The following is a 20427-nucleotide window of genomic DNA, read 5'->3' on the forward strand; positions in this document are numbered from 1 at the left end:
ATTTTTTTAAACTAGGGACGTAATTGACAGAAAACCTAAATTTTCAGACTGAGATTTACCAACATGACATTAATCATTTTTTATTGCGATTTGTACGAAACTTTCAGCATGTTTACACTAAACTGTCTTCGACGGATACAGAAAATTTCGGATTGACCCTCGTCTTAATTTGGATGCTGCGAATTTTTTTAAGTAGAGAGTGCAGTTTGGCAAATACATACAGACACTTTGAGACCGATACTTACTTAAACCTCAAAAAATTAAGATCAGGAGGTAGTTTTATCAAAATTTGAGTATCTCTGAGAGTGAAGTGTCTTCTCAACATGGTGAAAGTCTCAAATTGTTATTTCGCGCAGTTTGGAAGATTTGCYTAGCAATATTGAWAAAAGAAACAAAAGAAGAACTCGACTAAATTATCGCTGTTTAAATAAGTCAGTGAAAAGTAAAATCTGACAGGAYAAGAGTGAAATTTAAATGGAACAATAAATAAATATAAAACTAATACAGAATTTGATATAAAAACTTCAAAAACAAGGTAAAAATTGCGCTTTAAAYYRATTAASCARAAAMGTCTRKAAGAAATCAATGTTACAAAAAGTRGAGAAAAAACAGTTGAAACACTTGAAAAAGGCTTAAAATATTTTTGCACCTGGATTCTATGCAAATGAAAATGTTTACTCTTTCACCATCAAACGCCACTTGAAAAATTCAAGACCAGTGAAAACATTGATGATCATCTATTGATTATTAAATTTGTGCTACTGATTTAGATTTCCTGGATGTCTTTTGTGTTATCAGTCGATAGATGGAAGATTGAACTCTTTTACTATCAAAGACCACATGGAAAATCCACTGTCTGCGACCATACTGCTGACCATCCATTGATTAGTTGGGCTGCGCCTGCAAATTTCCTGGAATTCCTTTTGGACAATCATTGAAGAAATGAAAGAATTGAACTTTGTTAAGGGCATGTGGGGGCTTTTTTTCGGGTGAATATATTGGCGCTAGACCCTGGGTTCTTTTAAGTACCCACTTGTCAGTAAAGATCGATTTACTGGGCGATTTTGTGTTGCAAAGTGTTAGGCGCACGGTGGACAAAAGATCCTCAGGTACCAGGTTCAATTTCAACCGTTTTCACAATGGAAGTATTTATATGATGGCGTTTACGGACTTTTTCGGTGCGAAAAAAGCCAGTCTATCGTCCGACGGAACGCTTCTGACCGCTGCGAAAATCAGTGACGGTTCCAGGTTTGTTTAATCACGAAAATACTTTTACTTTTTAGAATGAGTCGGTTTTCATCTTTAGATTAGCAGTTAATTAGTAGCTTTTAAATAACAGCCGAAGTTCCCCAGGTTGCTTGTCTATCTGTGTAGGTAGCCAAGTTTCAGTTGCTCCAATTACTGAAAAGTTTTTCATCTATAACTTAACCATTGAAATAGTGGTTATAAGGCAAGTTTCCACAAAGGGAGTGTTAGTTGGAGGATTTTTCAGCGGGTACGCCTATGGTGGCATCGAAAAACCACTCCGGGTTCGGCCAGAATCATTATTTTTGAAGTGTTTCGTTCATAAAGTAAAGAAAACCGAGATTTCGACAAAGCAATGAACTGTGCATCCGGTGTTTTGTGTGATGACTTTTACTTTACCTACTGCCATTAATTCATTCTTTTGAAGAATCTCAGCTCTTCGCAAACGGTTGAGAAACGAATCGTTGCGCCGTAATAAAGTGAGCCAAAGATGGTCGCAGCAAAACCATCCAAGATTGAACGGAATTAGTGTTGGTAACGATTCGTCACATGTATAACCGCAGCTTTAGCAGATAAAAATCACAATGGACAGCAGAAATATAGGAAGTAATATTTCTGCGTAATTTACCAGATAAGTGTGGAGTAGGCGTAACATTATACGACTTATACAATCGGTCGCGCGGATATTTGCGCTATGTTGCAATGCCCTTAAACAGGATTGTGCAATTATTATTAAATAATACGAAACCTCTTTTCGCCTCGGCTCCAGTTCCTTATCTCGTTAACGGGCTGCGTGGGCTCAGATTTAACGATTTAAATTGGGAAAATCTAGTAGGAAAACAGGTAATTTCATATAAATTAGAACTTTTTTTATTCATCCATGTGGGGAAACTTTGATCCTTTGAAGGATGAAAACCAGATTACAGAATGAAAAACGCTATGGAATCGGTTGAGTAAGAAATTAATTCTATTGAATTAACATTCAAGAAACGGTTTTATGGCTGTCACCTTCACACAAAAGAGGAAATCGTCCGAACCTGCCACATTGCAACTGAAAACGTAAATCTAAGCGGTAAGTAATACCGAGCCAACCGTTAAACGGTTCCTGCAAAGATCAGATCCTATCAGCATAGACGCGGCTAATCTAAACAAAAACAAGGAAATTGGCAACAACAATGAGAGTACAGAGAGTAATAAAGTAAAACGTAGCCTGGACATTAGGAAGTATTTATTCGATTTGGAATTTCTACATTCATCCATTGACGCACATTCGGGTGATGATGTAAATTTGTTATGCAGGAACCATAGGGGGAAGCAGATTAAAACTGGGCTTGATCAAGATAAATTTTTTATTTATATTAAAGCTGTTAAAGCAAACGTAAGCTAGACAGACCAACGAGGCTTGACGTCATAAAGCACGTTTTCTTGTAACTGAAGACAAACTTGTCAGTGTTATTGATTATCATTAATTCAATTTGGTTCAAATGGAATTCTATGCCTGTGGTTGGTAAATTGGCGTTCCGGATGAGGTTGTATAATGTCAAATAGGTGTAATAACTGTTCCTTATCGCGTAATGGTTCGAGGAACAATAAAGCATTACTTATAAATATTGGTTGGTGAGTGTTTGCAAGCGTGCGGTATATTTTCCACATACTGCCCAAGTTAGGCCTGGGTGACACTGTGTTGAGTTGCGCTTTTGAGTTATTGCCGCTCTCTGAGTTAATGAGCTTTAACTCATTGCTTAATGAGTGATAACTCATGGCCGATGACGGAATTTTAACATCTAACAGAAAAGCCATCAACATAAGATTGCTTGTGCGCATACGATTGCTTGAAACGATTTGGTCTAAAACCGGAAAATCCGGAAATTTTGAAGCAACTCTTTCAGAGATGAGGGTGACGAGTTTTCCAAATATTGATTAAATGCTTTTGCTTTCTCTGGTCGTTTTTTGAGAAAACCTCAATTTTGTCGAAAAGAAAACAAGATGACTTTGTCCCAAATTCAAGGGTAAAACGGGTATTCGAAAAAGACGTTAAAGAAGACCAAACTGTAAAGGCGACGACTTTTCTTTCGACGAAATCCATCTTTTAACTTTTTTGCATAAAAGAGTCTCAGTTTGTCAGTACTGTACAGTTAAACGTTAGGAAAAAACGCGTTGTTCTGTTTAGAGAGAGTTTTGTTTATTAATATTGACCTAAAAGTGAAGAAACCAGAATTTAAATAAACCAAATTATTCACAATGACAGTGTGACGAGTTTTCCGGATAATTGATTATAAACTTTCACTTATTCTGTTCGGGGAAGTATTTTTGGGAAAAAATCCAGTAAAAATTATTAGGGTTTTGTCCAAAATACGAAGCTGCAAAAGATTTCAGAAGAAATTTTACAAAGCTGTTCARGAGCCGAGTGTTCCAATAAAATTTATTTTATAATTTTACAGAAAATMCCTGAAGATTGGCAGTATTTTTAGTAAAACAAAAAATAATACGTTTTTTGCGTAGATAGAATTGCTTATAGAAACTTTGCTAAAACTGGAATGACCTGAAATTTTAAAGAAACTTGAAAAATCTTTAGAGCGATGAAGATGGCGAATTTTTCAAATAATTTTTTGGAAACTTTTGCTCTGGCTGGTTTTTCAAGATACGCTTAATTACTGTGGTCCATGGGAATTTCTTCCTTGGACTTCCTGAAAAAGCAAGAAATTCCCATGGACCACGGCTTCAAAGCCCGGAAACCATTTCTAAATGTGAATTAAATTAAGTGTTAGTTGTTTCTTGTGTCAAATTCGAAGCTGAAAAGCGTTTTCTAAAGTTTCCTGCAAACCGATGAATGAGGCGAATTTTCTAGCAAAATTAATTTAGTAATTTTTGGATGAAAACACCCCATTATTGTCGAAAAAGAAGAGTTTTGTTTTGTTAATTTTGTGGTCGGTTTTGGAGAAAACCCTAATGGTTTTCGGAAAAAAACGGTTGGGATTTATTTTCGTTTTAAACCCGAATTTGAGACTGAAAAAGTTTTAGTCACATTTTTACAAAGCTATAAATTTTTAATATAAAAGTAAAAATAGAAAAAGTAAAATAAATATCATAAAAGACCCCATTATTGTCAGCAAAGAGGAAAATCATCAGAAACTAAGGTTTTTTTACGTTTTTGATTAAAAACTTTTAGTTTTGTGATCGGTTTTTGAGAAAATCATAACGATTTTCGTGAAAAACGGAAGAAATTGATGTTTGTTTTTGTCCGAATTCGACGTTGAAAAAAGTTTAAAATACCTCCAGATCGTCAGTATTTTTAGGTAAAACTCTACAAAATAGAGCGTATTTCAGTGGAAAGCAAAGCAAAAAAAATCAGTCAAAACTAAAAAAACACATTTATTTAACAAGTTCTATAGTCTTCAAAGGAATGGATGTGACGAGTTTTCCAAATAATTTATTATAAACTTTCGCTGATTCTGTTCGTTTGCTTGATAGAAAATTGATTCTTGTCCCAAATTCGAATCTGAAAAGGATTTTGAAAACTTGAAAATAATGCGTTTTTTGAGCAAACAGAATTGCCTAAAAAACGTTGCTATAACTGGAATGACCTGAAACTTTAAAGATACTTTGAAAAAGAGTAACGAGAGCGGCGAATTTTCCCAATAATTTTTTGTAAACTTTTGCTCTTTGGTCGTTTTTTCAAGATAATCTTAATTACTTTCGGTAAAAAACTGATTAAAATTATTTGGTTTTTGTGCCAAATTATAAGCTGAAACGAGTTTTCTAAAGTTCCCTGCAAACCGATGAATGAGGCGAAYTTTTTTAGCAAAATCAATTTTGTAATTTTTGGCTGCAAAGGCCTCATTATTGTCAGAAAATGMTCAGAAAATTATTGTAWTTTTTTGCGTTTTTGATTAAAAACTTTTAGTTTTGTGATCKGTTTTKGMGRAAMCCTTAATRRWTTTCGGGRAAAACCKKGMKRAATTTATTTTYGTTTTTRTCCCGAAYTCKRCSCYGAAARAWGTTTTTGTGAAATTCCTACAAAGCTATAGATTTGTCTTGTAATTTTTCGCGTAAAATACATCCAGATCGTCAGTATTTTTAAGTRAAACTCTACAAAAWRGAGCRTTTTTGAGTARAWRGYAAAGCAAAAAAAWTCAGTCSAAAYTAAAAAAYCRYATTTACAGTAKTAACTTACAGTAASTCTACAGTCTTCAGAGKAATGTAAGTCACRAGTTTTCCGAATAATTTATTATAAACTTTCGCTGATTCTGTTCGTGTTTTGATAGAAAATMATTTGATTCTTGTCCCAAATTCGAAGCYTTAACGGGATTTCAACATTTTTTTACAAAGCGACRAAGGCGAATAATTTTTCGCGAAAAATACCTTAAGATTGTCGTATTCTTAAGTGAATTTTTAGAAAATTGAGCATTTAGAAAAAAGAGTAACTTCGGGAAAACTGGAAAATTCTGAAATTTTCTGCGCCGGTGCGTTGGGTTGGCGCACCAAGCCATTTGTGTTGCACTGCGCCAACTGCTAAACATTTATTGAGTTACCCAGGCCTAGCCCAAGTTTAGAACATTTTTGCAAAATGCAGGCTAGAAACGCCCAAAAATCCAACCCAACGTGTGGGACGCGTGGGCCTAGGCCATATACCTATCAACTCCTTGAAACCCTACGCTTCTTCTACTACCTGCCCTTATCCGCCCGCCTTTTGAGCCTCATTTAAGGCGTTTATTCTGGGGCAGCTTAATTAGATAATCACTATCACATAGAGCGGTACCAAATCGTACCGTTGCATATGCAAAATCTCCCCATTAGCGATGTTGTATAAATAAGCGGTCGTTCCGTTGTAGCAAATTATAGAAAGCAATCAGAAGTGACCTCTTGCTCCACAGAGTTATGTCTATGGAAATAGTGCCGCAGCCGTGAGTTCCGGGTTGCATATTCCCTGTTGCATTACTCACTTCTCATATTGCCTAACTTAATTTGTAGTTTTCCTGCGGTTTAATTGTTTAACGGTTTGTTAAAGCAATGCGAAAGTAAAATTCCATCGGCAGGCTCTCTTTGTTGATATTAATCATCATAAACATCATCATCGTCATGTGCAGTTTTAAAGGATGCATTTTTGTTGATGAAAATTGCTTTCACTTCTAAAGGTTTTCAAATTTCGCCAAAAGGCCAAAGAAAACGAACATGAAGAAACAGGGTGTCTGTGAAAATTATAATTGTTGCTTAAAACAGTTTTAGCCAAAAGATACTTTTTTGTTTAAGCTACGCAGTTTCTGGAAATTAACGTCAAGTTCAAAAATTTCTGAAAAATTCCCGGATGTTTAGCTCTTACTGGAATTTGACACCCTTTTAGACAAACTCTTTCTCTTGACTGTGTCGAAATTTCATTTTGCTATTCTAACTGGTAGAGGAGTTATGATGTTTTGTTAATTGGGCGCCAGGTTTTGCGGTTATTTAAATTTAACGTCAAGTTTAAAAGTTTCGGAAGAATCAGTGCCGGATTGCAATTCAATAACATTTTGCCTCCTTTTAGACAAAACCTTTCTCTTGATGGTGCCGAAAATGTAATGTGCTTGTCCGACTGGTTTTCAAGTTAAGATTTTTTGTTTAACGCCACTACAAGCTACGAGGTTTCTTCAAATTAACGTCAAGTTCAAAAGATTCTGCGAAATCAGCTGATGTTCGGATTTTAATAAACTTTTATCCAGTTTTAGACACAGCCTTCCTCTTTACTGTGTCGAAATTTGAATTTTATATTTCATCTGGTTACGGAGTTATGATTTTTTATTGAACTGCCCTATAAACCACGCAATTTATTGAAATTTACGTCAAGTTCAAAAGTTGCATAAAAATCAGCGGAGGATCGATATTCAATGACATTTCGTAGAATTTTAGACCAAATTATCTCCTCGACAGTTCCAAAACTTCAAGTTGCTACTCCAACTCATTCGAGAGTTATGATTTTTTGCACTTGAAGTTATGCGGTTTCTTAAAACTAACGTCCACTTCAAAAACTTCTGGAAAATGAGTGAACGATTGGTATTCAATAAAATGTCATTCGATTTACGGAAACCCTTCTTTTCCATCCTGCTGAAGCTTCAAGTTGTTACTCCATCTGGTTTAGAAGTTATGATTTTTTCCTTAACTGCACTACAAACTATGCGTTTGCTTCAAAGTAACGCCACGTTCAGAAGCTTCAAAAAAATCAATAAAGCGTCTCTATTCAATGAAGCTGCGCCCACTTTTAGACATAGATTTTTTCTTGGTTGTGTAGAAACTTCAATTTACTATTCCTATGAGTTTGGGAGTTAGGATTTTTGGTTTAACTGCACTTYAAGTTATGTGGATCCTTGAAATTYACGTCAAGTTCAAAAGCTTCTAAAAATCAGCTGATGCTCGCATTTTAATAAACGTTTATCCAGTTTTAGACACAGCCTTCCTCTTCACTATGCCGAAATTTCAATTTGATATTCGAACTCGTTAGGGAGTTATGGTTTTTTATTTAACTGCCCTACAAACCATGCAATTTCATAAAATTTACGTCAAGTTTAAAAGCTGCGAAAAAATCAGTGGACGACCTTCAMTGACATTTCGTCAAATTTTATACCAAATTATCTCCTCGGTAGTTCCAAAACTTCAAGCTGCTATTCCAACTCATTCGAGAGTTATGATTTGCTGTGTATCTGCACTTGAAGTTACGCGGTTTCTTAAAACTAACGTCTACTTCAAAAACTTCTGAAAAATGAGTGGAGGATCGGCATTCAATAAAATTTCATTCGATTCAAGGAAAAACCTTCCTTTTTATCGTACCGAAGCTTCAAGTTGTTACTCCCTCTGGTTTGGAAGTTATGATTTTTTCCTTAACTTCACTAAAAACTATGCGTTTTCTTCAAAGTAACGCCACGTTCAAAAGCTTCAAAAAAATCAATAAAGCGTCTCCATTCAATGAAGCTTCGTTCAGTTTTCGACATAGATTTCCTCTTGGTTGTGAAGAAACTTCAATTTACTATTCCTGCGAGTTTGGGAGTTAGGATTCTTAGTTTAACTGCACTACAAGTTATGTGCATCCTTGAAATTCACGTCAAGTTCAAAAGCTTCTAAAAAATCAGCTGAAGTTCCGCTTTTAATGAACTCTTATGCAATATTAGGCACGATCTTTCGCTTCACTTTGCCGAAATTTCAATTTGATATTCGAACTCGTTAGGGAGTTATGTTTTTTTATTTAACTGCCCTACAAACTACGCAATTTCATGAAACTTACGTCAAGTTCATAAGCTGCGAAAAAATCAGTGCAGGACCGATATTCAATGAAATTTTGTCGAATTTTGGACCAAATTATCTGCTCGATAGTTCCAAAACTTCAAGTTGCTACTCCATACTACTCATTTGACTTGAAAGTTCACAGGGCTTAGGTCTGGATTCTTCTTCAATTTGGACAAAAGTGAAATAATTTGCATTGAATTGAATGGGAGATTTTTAATTTACAGGTTCTGTAATATTCTTATTCTCTCGTTCTGTTTATTTCTCATATAAACTAATAAATAAGAAATGAAGAGCGAAAACATTGAAATGTGGACCAATTGTTGGATTTAAAAACGACAGTACGGGCTACAAGGAAAATGAGTAGAATTGGGATTCAGTTGCTCCAAGTTGTTTTATTTTTTGTAACATTACTGGTTGAGCAAATGGATCAAAAACTGTTCAAGAAACCCAAAGAGCGCCAGCGTTAAAAGACTAAAATAAATAAAAATGAAGAAACTGTACCAAAAATCAACATCTAGAGTTGTAGCCAGAAAACAGCGAAAACACGGTTTGCATTACAGAACCCCTGTGGTCAACTAAAAAAAATGTGAAAAATTCGAATATACAAAGAGGCAGAAAGAAGTCAACTAAATATCGATGATTGGATCTTTTAAACGTGCTTATTGGGGGTAATCGTTGGGCATCATCGCCAATGGAATGCGTCCGTTTCCTTACAAGAAACCGTTTAATCTGGATCGTACGGAAAACTAACCGAACAGGCTGTTTCTACATCTCGACTTCGATGACCAAGGTGCGGCTACTTTCCGGAAATCCTACTCAAGGTCATCAGCGTTACTGCGCTACTTCTAGACCTTCTATATGAAGCAACCGTTGTACTTATTTTTTTCCTATTTATTGCCTTGCTAAGCCATTTAGCGGACATCTATGGAACGTGGACAGTAAGGGAACATCAGCCCCTCGCGTGCGCGTTTGGAACACGCTTATTTTATAAAATTTCCCCGCGCCAGCAACTTTTCTTAATGCAGTTTTTCGCTAAAATGCGGTTGTCGACCAGTTTTTACCCATCATGGTTCGCACTCATGGTGCACGGGCAGAATCCATCATTTACAACTGTTGCCAAACTTTTATCGAAGAAAAGTAGTRAATTTCAGYGAGTAAAAWWTTGCCCAAAAACACCACCAMAGTGGTTGGTACAGGGGTTCTCTATAAGCTGAGCACCTTGTTAACGCACCCGTGAATCMGAAAATAAAAAGATAAAGGAAATAAAAGAAAATGTTGAAAAATCACYGTTTTATGCGTTTGTAAGAATTCTGGCCGAGAGCGCAAACATGTTAGGTTCAGGTCAACTGTATGGTAAGATTTAGACATAGCGGATGATGGTTACAACACACATATTTCAAGCACGTGTCTCGAAAAAATGGACAATTCTATTTGTTTTGTGGTTTACGGACAAGCGGACTTTGATGCTTTAGAACCTGCCGAGCCATACGGATATTGGCTAATTAAATACCAAAATGCATAAAACATACAATGTGCACTTAAGCAAACAGCAACGGGTACCCGTCCCCACATGGGTAATTTGCTAAATACTCTACTCGTGTAGTTTTTTTAAGTATTCGGCTTTCCAGTTTACAACCAGCACAAATCAAATCTTAGACTTTAAATGGCTAATTTGTGAATCTATGGATTACTGAAAAATTGACTTTAAACGAACTGGTAGAGGTGCTTGGCCTTGCTTTAAAAAATAAAAACCTTGTTGGCCAGTTCAAGTTATCGCATTTTACATGATCTTCACATATTTTCTCACTTTATTCAATGGCACGTTTGCTTTGAAAACTCTCAGGAAAACTCATTGCTAAAGACCAAAGATTCAGGGCTCCGTATAATAATTATAGGTAAAAATCGTAACTCGATGTTTTAATTAGCAAATGAAATTCTCTAATATGCTCTTAGGTACATGTCGCAACACTTTGCCTGATGGAAAATGGCAGAACAATCCTTTTAACCATCACAGATCTTGAGGCCAAATCTAAAACGAGACAATACCTCTTTTGCGGTTGCTCATATCATGCCAAATGGAGCAAAATAATTTGAGTGCATCGCATATAATCAGACCCCCACATTTGTGCATTCATGCTTTTGTGTTCGCTTTGAATAAGACGCACGAACACGAACTTTGCCATATGGGAATGATTACTCAAGCACCGTGAATATCTAGTTTCCTTATTTAAAAATTTTCTATTTCCACACGGGCTAGTAAAGTGTCGTGTTTCCAATCTCCAATAGTGCTGAAAAAATGACAAAAAGACCCAGAAAAACAGTCTGAGTGAACATGCCAAAGCATCGGGGGCCTGAAAGATGATACTCGAACGACAATGTCACTTCAAAGACGGCCGAGGAACCAAAATATTTAAACCGTATTGGGAACACATGTGGATTTTGTCCCCAACTGGGTCTTTGAAAACATGCTTAATGACTATTGAGTGACATGGGCGCTAACGATATAACAACACCGGATTTATAGGTTTAATCGCATTTTATATGATCTTCTTCAAATATTTTCTCGCTTTATTCAATGGCACGTTTGCTTTGAAAACTCTCAGGAAGCATTGCTGTTTGATAACAACAGCGATGTTGAGCAATTGGGCAATAAAAATGAGTAAACGCTTTATTATGCAAAAGTCTCAAATTCGCCACTTAAAAGATTGAAGAAGTTACATCATTGCAAACCCGAGAGGCGGAAGTGTCCACACAATACGGAACAATATGGCACACACTTCGGCGATCGCATGTTCCACTTTTCACGTTCTGAAGAAAATAATTATTCCACAAGGTAATCGAGTAAAGATCGAGTGCTAATTAAGCTTCTTGTTGCACCCTATTGTTTTGATTAGTTGCTCAACACTCGCTTTGATGCTTTTCTACTAATCAACTGGGTTACTGAGTCGCCAGGTTTGAGTAGAAGGTAATTCAACAGACAAAAAGTGCTACTTTGCGTCCAGGTGGTCAGATTTTCATAAACCAGATGTTCAAGTTTCAGCTGTCGATGACCCGCTTTTTTAATTACATTGTTAACTAATAATCATGGGCATTAATTCCTTTGGGTCAAAATCCTAGGCCAATTTTCTTCAGCGGGATGATGCAATTTCGACCTTTCAGTGAAGATCCTGCCAGTAACATTTGCAGATAATCGCAGTGTTGCTTATGCAAGCCTCAGCTTCAGCTTATGTAAGTGCGATAATAATCGGAATTTTTCAGTAAATTCTGCGATTAATTTCCGGCCTAAATCGCCGCCGACAGAATCGGGTAGCTTCTTTTAGGCTGATTACAAGAATTACGTAAAGAGGGAAAGTGGCACACTGCCCGTATTGGATAATGTGCTCCAATGAACTTAAGTCACAATCCGATTTAATCAGTGTTGTTTGGTTTACTCGCTTTTGACTGATATACTTTGAATTTTCCTCTTTTATCTTGTTTGGTGTTTTCACTTTTGTTTAGTGTTGCAGCGCAACACCTCACAACATACTAAAACAAGTAAAGAAAACTAACGAAAAAAATTAAAAGAGCATCAAAGACTAAAAAGATGCACATGAAAGAAGCACTCATTAGTTAATGGTGACTAAAATGGATGATGAAGACAATAAAAAAAATAGAGGATAATTCTAGAAAATCAATTGAACGCTCCGCCACTTTCCAATGAAGAAATCATCAGGCAGGCAGCCTTCCGATATGACTGATTGAAAAAATGAAAATTGCTGACGTAATGGTTGAAAACAATCTAGGAAAATTGTTTCAGTATCTGCAGTTACTCATTGCTTCGCATCTGCGGATGATTTATCTCGCAGTAAGATAAAAAGCCTTAGAAAATCCAAGCCCAAAGCAGCAACAGACCAGTAGATTATGGTCAAAATGCACTTTTACGCCCAGACCGAAACAGCTTTTTTACATATCGGGCTTCTTCGGGAAGTCAACTCAAGAGGCATATGGGAAGAAGCTGGAAAAAATCGCTGGTTTCCAGATGTTGGGTAAAATATTATAGCGGTCGCTACCGGTACTTCATACGAACGGGCCCTACCCAGAAATCGTCATATCTTCGCGGTATTCCCACATCAACAACAACTCGACTTGTTGCAGATTCCGTGAACCTACTTATTAAACTTAAACATATTTCCAAGACGATAAGTACTTCCGTACATGGGCGGCGATGGCGGATTTAATTTGCTCGAAACATCCCCTTAAAAATACCTTCGAAGTAGTCTAAATTGCCAGCACAACGAGCATGGTGTAGAAGAAGAAACACTGATAAAAATCTTCGGGTAAGTGATTGCATATCATGTCAGTGGTGAAGAAATTGAAGAACTTTCTTCGGCGCTGCTGGCCCAAGCCAATCAAACCCGGTTTGCACTTTTCATCAATTAAAACAATTCGCAAAAAGGCGAGCTACTTGTCAAAATGCCATGAGTTGCGTCTTTAAATCATACAAGTAAATTACGAAGCGAGAATTAATTAGATGCTGACCACTAATAAGAAACGCCTTCTCCTAAGAGGAATTGGCTGAAGTGTGGGAATGGTATTTACGTAACTATTCGCGCAAGATTTTCTTAAAAATCAACAAAAACCCGTAGAAAACACTGGTTCTGTCACTGGATTTTAACGATCGGCAAAAAACCTTTTTAAATTCAGGCTGCAACTGTTTAGTTATTGTTATTGCAAAAACAAGCATATGTGTTGTGTCTTACAATAATTCCCCTGTATGACTTGATTTAATAACGCTGACGGGGGACATTACCTGAATACGAAACTAGTGTTTAATGGTTTGGCCGAGCTCGAACACTTAACTGTTAAATACCGAACCGAACGACAAATTTCAATAATCAAAGCTATTTTAGTGGCAGTAAATCCACGATTTCGTGGGCATTCTACAGGATGTCTGTTGAGAATTCAGGACAAGTCGAAAGGATAATTGTTGCCTAACACAGTTTTAGCCAAAACCTTCCACTTGTTCGTGCCGAAACTTCAAGTTGCTACTCTAACCGGTTTGGGAGTTATAATTTTTTGTTTAACGCGCCACTACAAGCTACGCAGTTTCTGGAAATTATCAAGTTCAAAAACTTCTGAAAAATTACCTGATGTTTAGCTCTTACTGGCATTTGATACAGTTTTAGACAAACTGTTTCTCTTGACCGTGTCGAAATTTCATTTTGCTATTCTAGCTGAGAGGGGAGTTATGGTGTTTTCTTAGTTGAGTGCCAGGTTTTGCAGTTATTTAAATTTAACGTCAAGTTTAAAAGATTTGCAAAAATCAGTGCCGGATCGCCATTCAACGACATTTTGTCTCTTTTTTGACAAAACCTTTCTCTTGATCGTGCCGAAATGCGAATGTGCTTTTCCAACTGGTTTGGAAGTTACGATTTTTTGTTTGCTGCCACTACAAGCTACGCGGTTTCTCTAAATTTACGTCAAGTTCAAAACCTTCTGAGAAGTCAGCTGATGTTGCGCTTTTAATGAACTTTTTTCTAGTGTTAGACAAAACCTTCCTCTCGACCTTGTCGAAATTTCAATTTGATATTCGAACTGGTTAGGGAGTTATGATTTTTTGTTTAACTAGACGATATGTTTGCGGTTTTTTAAGTTAACGTTAAATTAAAAAATGTCTAGAAAATCAGTCGAGGATCACCATTCAATAAGAAGTTTTGTTGAGTTTCAGACAAAAACGTTCTTCATGATTGTGCCTAAAATATAAGTGGCAACTCCAACTGGTTTGGGAGTTATGATTGTTTGTTTAACTGCACTACATCCCATGCGGATTCATAAAATTCACCGTCAAGTTTAGGAGCTTGTTGAAACTCAATGGAGCATCGCCATTCAATAAAATTTCACGCGATTTTAGACAAAACCGAAGCCGAAGCTTTAAGTTGCTACTCCGACTGGTTTGGAAGTTATGTTTTTTTCCTTACCTGCGCTACAAATCATGCGTTTTTTTTTAAATTAACGTCAAGTTCAAAAGCTTCAGAGAAATCAATGAAGCATCTCCATTCAATGAAGCTTTGGTCAGATTTAGACAAAGGTTTCTTCATAGTTGTGTCGAAACATCAATTTATTATTCCAACGAGTTAGGGAGTTAGGGTTTTTGGTTTAACTGCACTACAAGTTATGTGCTTCTTTGAAATTCATGTCAAGTTCAAAAGCTTCTAAAAATCAGCTGAAGTTCCGCTTTTAATGAAATTTTATCCAATATTAAGCAAGATCTTCCTCTTCACTCTGTCGAAATTTTAGTTTAATATTCGAACTGGTTAGGGAGTTATGCTGCCCTACAAACCACGTAATTTCTTGAAATTTACGTTAAGTTCAAAAGCTGCGAAAAAATCAGTGGAGGACCGATATTCAAAGACATTTCGTCGAATTTTAGACCAAATTATCTCCTCAATAGTTCCAAAACTTCAAGTTGCTACTCTAACTCATTCGACAGTTATGATTTTTTGCTTAACTGCACTTGAAGCTATGCGGTTTCTTAAAACTAACGTCCATTTCAAAAACTTCTGGAAAATGAGTGGCGGATTGGCATTCATTAAAATTTCATTCGATTTACGCAAGAACCTTCCTTTCCATCGTGCTGAAGCTTCAAGTTGTTACTCCATCTGGTTTGGAAGTTATGATTTTTTCTTTAACTGCACAACAAACTATGCGTTGTCTTCAAAGTAACGTCACGTTCAGAAGCTTCAAAAAGTCAATAAAGCATCTCCATTCAATGAAGCTTCGTCCAGTTTTAGACATAGATTTTCTTGGTTGTGTCGAAACTTAAACTTACTATTCCAACGAGTTTGGGAGTTAGGATTTTTGGTTTAACTGCACTACAAGTTATGTGCATCCTTGAAATTTACGTCAAGTTCAAAAGCTTCTAAAAAATCAGCTGAAGTTTCGCTTTTAATGAACTCTTATCCAATATTAGGCAAGATCTTCCTCTTCCCTTTGTCGACATGTCAGTTTCGTATTCGAAGTGGTTAGGGAGTTATGATTTTTTATTGAACTGTACTATAAACCACGCAATTTCTTGAAATTTACGTCAAGTTCAAAATCTGCGAAAAACTCAGTGCAGGATTGATTTTCGATGAAATTTGGTCGAATTTTGGTCAAAATTATCTCCTCCATCGCTCCAAAACTTCAAGTTGCTACTCCAACTCATTCGAGTTTAATTGCACTACAAGTTATGCGGTTTCTTAAAACTAACGTCCACTTCAAAAATCCTGAAAAATGAGTGGAGGATCGGCATTCAATAAAGTTTCATTCGATTTAAGGAAAAACCTTCCTTTTTATCTTGCCGAAACTTCAAGTTGTTACTCCATCTGGTTTGGAAGTTATTATTTTTTCCTTAACTGCACTTCAAATTAGGCGTTTTCTTGCAAGAAACGACACGTTGAAAAGGTTCAAAAAACTTAATAAAGCATCTCCATCCAATAAAGCTTCCTCCAGTCTTAGTCCAAGCTTTCTTCTTGATCGTACCGAAAGCCACTACAGTCTACAACTCAAACAAACCGCAACTCACCCAAACGAACCCGAAACTGTCCCAAACTATCCAAGTTGCAACAGGACAATTATGTATGAATTAATTCACATTTGTAATTTTTTGTCTGCCTAAAAACAATGATGAATCAGAATACAAATCTCTTTAAAGTGATAAAACCGCAGCTGACCAGATCCGCTTAATGATGTTAACAATCTGCCTCAGCCCTTTCATTAGCTGCCAATAAATTTGAAATTTAAATGCTCGAAAGATCCAATGAGGAAGAACAGCTGAAAATTTTCACGAAAAACCATACTACACACGATCATTAACCACGCCCAATTGTCCAGGTGTAATATGCGGGTAAAAAACAACACAAGCCAAATAGATAATACCTTTGAAGCCCGATGATACCATCTTCAGTTTTAGTGAAGGTTTAGTGGTTAAAACGTCATCATCGGGTGCCTGAACTAATCAATAGCCTCCAAATGTATCAATTTGCTTCCATTGAGGGCGATTTTCTGCTGAAAGCCTCTTCCAGTTCTCAAGATTTTTACGTCGACAAATGTCTTGCAAGTGGAGTGCCCCAAGAGGAGAATTTCAAAAGAACTTTGAGGGAAAAAAACGGTTATCCGCACGTGCCTCATAGTGAAAAATCGCCTCAAATTGTCGCTAAGAGAAATGCCCGTGAGCGAAGACGCGTTCAAGCTGTTAACAACGCTTTTGTGAAGTTGAGGAATGTTATTCCTATCCAAAACACCAGGTTTGTAATGAATGCGATTGTTGGTGGTTTCGTAAAAAAATGCATTTTGCACGAATTTTTGAAGGGGGAAGAGAATCAGTAAGGTTAAGACGTTGTTATACGCCATTGATTATATCCGCGCTCTGGACGACATGCTACACGATCTGGCTTCTTATAATATGGTACAATTCTTATTTATTGTCGAAGATTTTTTAAACATTTTATCAATTACATCATTGCAGATTTACTGCGAGTTGCCGGAAGGGGAGATTCGTCAAGCAGCTAATTGGGTTTAACTAAAAATGGTAGACGAATTCCGAAGATGGCAATTAACGCAAACGTTCAACTACTAAAAATATTGGGGAAGTAAGATGCAAACACCCTTGAGCGATCTTAACGGATTCTTCTGATTTTCCAGTTTTCACCATATTTTCAGTCAAATCATTCTAGTCATGCTTTAGTTTTAGCCCTCAGTTTAGCTAAGGTTATAATTGAATTATTTTGTACTTAAAAAATATACATCAGAGTAAAAACTACAAACTTTTTTATTTTGAGTATTCGGCTTCAACGTTCAGGGAAGTTTCCTTCCACGTAACGAATATGTGTGTTTTCTCGCCAACGAAAAGAGCAAAGTTACTTTTGAGATCAAAATCGTAATTTTTGTGTCTTGTGCTTATACTTCACTTCACTTCCTTTCGCTTCGGAAATTTAAACTTTTTTACCAGATTGGTCCACGAAACGAAAATGTATGTTTTCTCGCTAACGAAAAGGGCAAATTAAGTTTTGAGTTCAAAATCGTAATTTACATTCAATGTGAGACAGTTTTCTGCTTATACGTCTGGTCACTTTTTTTCACCTTTCGCTTCGGAAATTTAAACTTTTTTACCAGATTGGTCCACGATACGAAAATGTGTGTTTTCTCGCCAACGAAAAGAACAAAGTCACTTTTGAGCTGAAAATCACAATTTTTAATCAACCTGAGACGGTTTTGTGCTTATACGTCTGGTCACTTCCTTTCGCTTCGGAAATTTAAGAAAATCCCTTATGTCCTCAACTTTTTTATTGGCTTGATAAGGGAAAAAACTATTTTCTTGGTGTTTCGATAGCGATTCTGCATTTTTCTAACTGAATGAGGGGGAGATTAATGCATAAAAATTATTCCAAAGAAACGACAAATCCAAAAGCTAGTTTGGGTTAATTTGGGTTAGTGTCTCAATGAAAATACAGGGTGATTCAAAATTATCGTTATTCCTTTTAAGGGGTAATTAGGGGCTCACTTGGAAAGTACGAGAAAAATAGTGAAATTTTTTTTTCGACAATTTCTAGAAGATATTAACAGTTGAAAATCGAACTTCAACTTTGTTATTAAGCATTATTTTGAAAGTGTTCCATGTTTAATTGGAAGCATATTGGAATACTTAAGCATTAACTTAAGCATAAGAAAAATGATGATCTTTGCTTCAAATTACGAATAATTTTTTTTACTATTTTTTCTGTACATCTAAATCATCGCCAGACAACACCTCCAGAGGAATGACGCCAATTTTGAATCACCCTGTATGAAATGTTTGACAAACAAAAAACTACTTTATACATTTTTCGAGATCTTAAAGGCAAATTACTTACTTACAACAATAAAATGTAGAAAATTGCATGATTCCTTACTGTTAATAAGTAAGGAAAACCCGATGATCGTCCGCCCAACCCACTTTACGAAAACTTCCCAAGACAATGCCCAAATGCGTCCATCAAAATGCTGAAGAAGTCATTTCCTGTCTTGTCTTCGTATATACTTGCGTGCATGACATATTGGTGGTATGCAGAGGAATTCGCCGATGCTATCAACAATGATATTCTTGCCTTATAACGTTATATCTTATTTTTACGTGATGCCATAAAGTGCAAACAACCTTTCAGTGAATACTTCGCATGTTAATTGTCGAGTTCTCGGCTCTGGAAGCACTCACAAAACACTTTGAACTTCAAAACAGTTGAAAATATAATTTTAATTACTGATTAAGGCAGAAGAAGCAAAAATTGCAAGTGGAACCAATTGTGGGATGAAGAATCAAATACGATACTTGGAGGAAGTTTCAAAGTACCAAAGACATAAAATAAGTAAAAAACAGTGACTTAACAATTCTAAAAAAAGCTGAACAATCAGCTGAAAAGAATCTAAATAATACACACCAAAAGCTTGCCTAGCCCTTCAGATGCTAGTTAAGCGTGTTAGCGAAACGTCTGGAGCAACACTTTTGGTGTGGATTATTTTGAGCTGATTGTTCAGCTTTTCTTTTAAATCTGTACCTGATACCCATGAAAATCAATTGAACCTGCCAGAGTTATAAGGTTACTGGAATGGCAACCAATCCCAAGACTTTAATGTACCATTTAATGATCTAAAATGAGGAAAATACGAAGAACACCAAGAGCGATCAGACAGGAAGTTGAAGAAACGCAAATGCGGTTACAAAAAAGGATGCTGCTGTACCGAACCGGTCTTATTAAAGAGGTTTCTTTCAAACAGGTGAACGGATATGGCAGGTTTTAAAGGAAATTAACGTGCTGGCTAGTTATTTGGTCGTTTTGTTTTAATTCTGCTTCATTTGAAATTATATATCATTAGGACCCGATTTTTCCTATGCTGGCTGGAATTGAATGTGTTTGATTTGTAGCTGTTTGCCCAACTATTATCGGACCAGGTACTGAAAGACATGGCTTGAAATTGGTAGGTGGAGGAGGAAGGACACAAAGGAAAATACCATCACGAATGAAAGGACATTTGTCCGCTACATCAAGGACGTGGACACAATCTATTATTACTGTTTCTTCACGGAATTATTTAAAATTCTACTTGATAGTGCCATGTGGGGATTATTTATTACTAGCAACGTGCAAAGCCCAATTCGTCGAATATACTAATATCGATGTGATAAAATGTTATGAATTTACGTGAGTTTTTTTATTAATTGGTCATGCTCACTTTTGAAACATGCTACTCAAAAAAAATCGTAATTTGAGAAAAAACTCAAAAATCGCCAACCTGGCCCCAATTTGTAAGGCAATTTTTTAGGCTTCATTTTCGCAAGACTTTGTAATCGTCCGAATGCTGATATTCGTTAAATGTCTGAAATTCCTTGATTTTCAACTCTGTATTTAGAATCTCTATGTCAATCATTGGGTAAGCTTTGGCAAAGCTGCGGAATTTCAATGAATGGGAATGTTTGTCGATAGGTTTCACCATTTTCCTTTAAAAATAGTTTTGAGCCACATCCACCCAGATCAGATTATCTGAGGTATTTTGTAAATATCTGCACATTTCAATTCTTCTGCATACAGGGTGTTTCTTGGTCCTGTTTCACGTAGAGATGTTAATTTTACACTCATAAGAGTACGAAAAAAATAATATGCACTTTTATTTTTATAATTGTGAAAGATTAGGTGCATTAGATCTAGGAAATTTTTGATATTAAAAAAGTGCTCTTCTACAATTTTTTAAGGAAGTGCTACATTCCTACCATGTATGTAAGATCACATTAAACCAATGAATTACTGCACACCGGTACAAACTGAGTAGGGGTTAATTAACCCAATACGAGAAGTTGCTCGAGACGAGTTCACAATAATCACACAGGCACTAACTTGTTTGGAGTTAAAAACAGAAATGTTATGTTTATCTCTTTGAATA

At 36.2% G+C, this 20427-nt stretch overlaps 1 long non-coding RNA gene and 1 other non-coding gene across 3 annotated transcripts; both read left to right on the forward strand.

Moving 5' to 3' along the window:
• Positions 1–9684: 9684 nt before the first annotated feature.
• Positions 9685–19690, forward strand: LOC125505885. Of its 2 annotated transcripts, none has more exons than XR_007282519.1 (2): positions 9685–12812; positions 19415–19690. It is a non-coding gene; the product is annotated as an uncharacterized LOC125505885 (long non-coding RNA). The 2 variants fall into 2 exon arrangements; XR_007282518.1 differs by lacking the exon at positions 9685–12812 and adding an exon at positions 18316–19266.
• Positions 14633–17275, forward strand: LOC109541568. The gene is made up of 3 exons (XR_007282517.1): positions 14633–16760; positions 16825–16921; positions 16982–17275. It is a non-coding gene; the product is annotated as an uncharacterized LOC109541568 (transcript).
• Positions 19691–20427: the final 737 nt, after the last annotated feature.

The sequence above is a fragment of the Dendroctonus ponderosae genome, unplaced genomic scaffold, assembly GCF_020466585.1.
Source record: "Dendroctonus ponderosae isolate FM_Combo_2020 unplaced genomic scaffold, Dpon_F_20191213v2 Dpon_F_20191213_1, whole genome shotgun sequence".
NCBI lineage: Eukaryota > Metazoa > Arthropoda > Insecta > Coleoptera > Curculionidae > Dendroctonus > Dendroctonus ponderosae.